The 3,498-nt window shown below is 41.0% G+C and overlaps 1 pseudogene; it reads right to left on the reverse strand.

The window, feature by feature from the left end:
- Window positions 1–1,474: 1,474 nt before the first annotated feature.
- LOC120615718 (uncharacterized) lies at window positions 1,475–1,592 on the reverse strand (annotated as a pseudogene).
- Window positions 1,593–3,498: the final 1,906 nt, after the last annotated feature.

The following is a 3,498-nucleotide window of genomic DNA, read 5'->3' on the forward strand; positions in this document are numbered from 1 at the left end:
ATCTACCACACTGTCAAATCTAAAGCAGCCATATCATTAGCCCTTACCTTTATCTCACCCAGTTTTAATTCTCTACAAATAATTTATCACTTTCTGATATCTTTGTGTTTATTTATTATGTTTATTGTCTGTCTCCCCTTGCTAGAGTATGTATTCTATGAGAACAAAGATGTTATTTGTCTTCTTCAATACCATGTTCCCAGCACATGGAACAGTTTCTTGCTTAGATGAGGTACTTATAAGAACAAATATTAGCTGCAGATATTGGTACAGGGAGAGGAACTGGCAAGCCACTTTTTTCCCAAACCCAATCAACACAAATATCTTGATCTTTTAAACCAATGGTTCCTCTTATAATTTTCCATGTCTTCTGATATTGTCTTCCAATAATGTAAGAGACAGCATGATGATCTGCCTTTAATACTTTATTTTTTATTACTCATTCATTTTTGTGAAAATTTTTTGTGCTAGATGTTAGCTTTAGAAACTGTACTTAAACTCAGAGGAGTCTGAAGGGCAATGCCTTAGAACCCAAATCTTCGAATTACTCTCTTCTTTCAAAGTCTAGGGGAAAATCTTCACCAGAACTTTGACCTAATCTAAATTGGGCTCCCCAGAGGCTGGCCTTTGGACAAGGATTAGAGTACATGTAGTGTATTTGAGTGCATGGACACAGGTAGTGGAAAAGTGATACAGGGAAGGAAGTACAACCCATCAATGGGTTCATTATTAGACAAGCTACCACCAGGAGCAACTGGAAATTAATACCACTAGAATTAACAATTTACCTCAAAATTATCCTAGCCAAGAGTCAAAGGAGCTGGGCATTTATGCCCTTGCACTTGTCAATCATTAAAGGCTGCCTAGGGGAGTAGGGGCAAAAGGGCAGGAGAGGTGGGAAATGTTAACTCCTAGGCACTTCCACCCAGTCTGTAGGGCAATGTGGGTTTTGGCATCCCAAGGGCAAGCTTCTAACAAAGACGTGGGTGTTAGTCGTTGAAAGTCAGGCTGGGTGAAAGTAAAGTTTAAGGACATCAGAGGGAATAGGAGCACAGAAGAACCTGTATAATTGACATACGATAAACTGCATGTATGTAAAGTATACTATTTGATGAATTTTGACATATGTATATACTCATGAAACGATCAACACAATCAAGATAATGAACATAGTCATCACCTCCAAAAGTTTTCTCCTGCCCTTTTGTAATCCCTCTCTCTGGCTCTTCCCTATCCCCAAACAGACCTGATCATCTTTCTATTACAAATTTGAATTTTATAGAATTCTATGTAAATGGAATCATATAGAATATGCTTTTAATTTGTCTGTTTCATTCAACATGATTATTTTGACATTCGTATAGTTGCATGTATCAAGTTTATTCCTTTTTATTACTGACTAGTATTCTATTGTATGGATATATCACATTTTGTTTAACCATTCTCTAATTGATGGATATATATTTATTTTTTACGCCTACAGCAACTGGTCTTCCTAGGTGGTCTCCCATCGAAGTACTAACAGGACCAACCCTGCTTAGCTTCAGAAATCAGATGGGATCAAGTGTGTTGAGGGTGGTATGGCCGTAGACTTGGATATATATTTTTAATTATTTTTATTTTTTAATTAGGATTGACATTCAGTATTATTTTATATTAGTTTCAGGTGTATAGCACAGTGGTCAAACATTTATGAAGTGATTCCCCTGATTAGACTAGTACCCATATGACACCATACAGTTATTACAATATTATTGACTATATTCCCTATTCTGTACTTCACATCCCTGTGACTATTCTGTAACTACTGATTTGTACCTCTTAATCCCTTCTCCTTTATTACTCAGCTGATGTGGAAAACATCAAAATGTTCTCCATACATATGAGTTTCTTTCTGTCTTATTTGCTCCTTTATTTTGCTTTTTAGATTCCAAATAAAAGTGAAATCACATGGTATTTGTCTTTCTCTGTCTGCCTTATTTCACTTAGCATAACACACTCTAGGTCCATCCATATTGTTGGAGATGGTAAGACTTCATTCGCTTTTTTATGGCTGAGTAATATTCCATTAAACATATCTACCACATGTTCTTTATCAATTCATCCACTGATGGACATTTAGGTTGCTTCCATATCGTAGCTGATATAAATAATGCTGCATTAAACATATGGAAGCATAGGCCTTTTCAAATTAGTGTTTCAACTATCTTCAGGAAAATACCTGAAAGTAAAATTACCAGCTCCTGCATAAACACATTTTAAAGCCTTTACTAAAAACTCCATTTGTCCGGTATAATGATTGAGAACAAAACTTTATTTTCATCAAAAATATTTTTCTATCACTTTACATTCAGTCTCTGAATGTCTTCTGATTGGAAGTGAATGTCCTCTAGGCACCATATGTGAGGGTCTTGATTTCTTATCAAATAAGTAAATCTTTGTATTTAGATTGCAGCATTTAATCCAATAACATTTAACCTAATAGTTCATAAATACATAGTTATGGACATATAATTACACGTGTTTTTCAAATTTATTCTTCTGCTGCTCTTCCAGGATTGGACCCAGAGAAAGGCCAGTGGGTCAGCTTTCGGGTCTGAGGTTGGGCTGGCCATTTGGAAAAGTGGAACGCTCTTTCCACGGCGTGGTTCCAAAGGACAGTGGTCCGAAGCCACTGGGGCCGAGCGAGGGTTCCTGGTGCTTGGACTCTGGGCCAAAGTACATGGAAGCAACCACCCGAGGCTCGGTCCCGTGAACGGCAGGTACCTATGCGCCTAGAAGCAAGTGGCTGGCCGAGAAGAGCCTGCTCTAAAATCACGTGTTCTTCTCGTCAGCTGTCTTGCTAACTTCCTGCCCCTAGGAACAAAGATGAAAGTCCAACCTCACGGCTGAGACGGCCCTTGGAGAATACCACTTCTCCTTCCTGCCGCTGTGATTTTCAGGCCGCGTGGGGTTCTACTTTTCCTATGCACCGGCACCCACGTTCCCCGGGGCCCCAGGCCAGCCACCTCGCCCCAGGCCTATACAGCACGTGGTCTTAAAAGGATGATCGATGTTGTGTGTTCCAGGGTCCCACGCAATACCTTCTCCCTCCGTCCACGGAGATCGTGAGCCGCCTGGGGATGGATGGGGCACGGGTCGGCGGCACGGACGCTAGCTTGGATACCTGCTGAAAGCTTAAAAGGTGAGGGTTCTGCACACACCAATCCACCAGAGACCATTGTTTACTTAGGAACCAATAACTTTATTGGAAGAAATGGCAAACCTGGAAGAAGAAGGGGAAAATGGGGAAAAAAAGAGAAACAAAAAATAAAACCTCAAGGGAATGTCTGGCAAGGGCGATACTGCAACATGCATGCCGGGCGTGGTGACCTGGAGAAGTCACCCCACGGCCACGGGGAAGGCAGTCCAGGCTCAGTCCTTGTCGCTGGCGTGCAGGGTGAGCTTGTCAAAGAGGTGCTCGGCCAGGCCCGATTGCGGGGCTCCCATCTTGCACAG

The sequence above is a fragment of the Pteropus medius genome, unplaced genomic scaffold, assembly GCF_902729225.1.
Source record: "Pteropus medius unplaced genomic scaffold, Ma_sr-lr_union100, whole genome shotgun sequence".
Lineage (NCBI taxonomy): Eukaryota > Metazoa > Chordata > Mammalia > Chiroptera > Pteropodidae > Pteropus > Pteropus medius.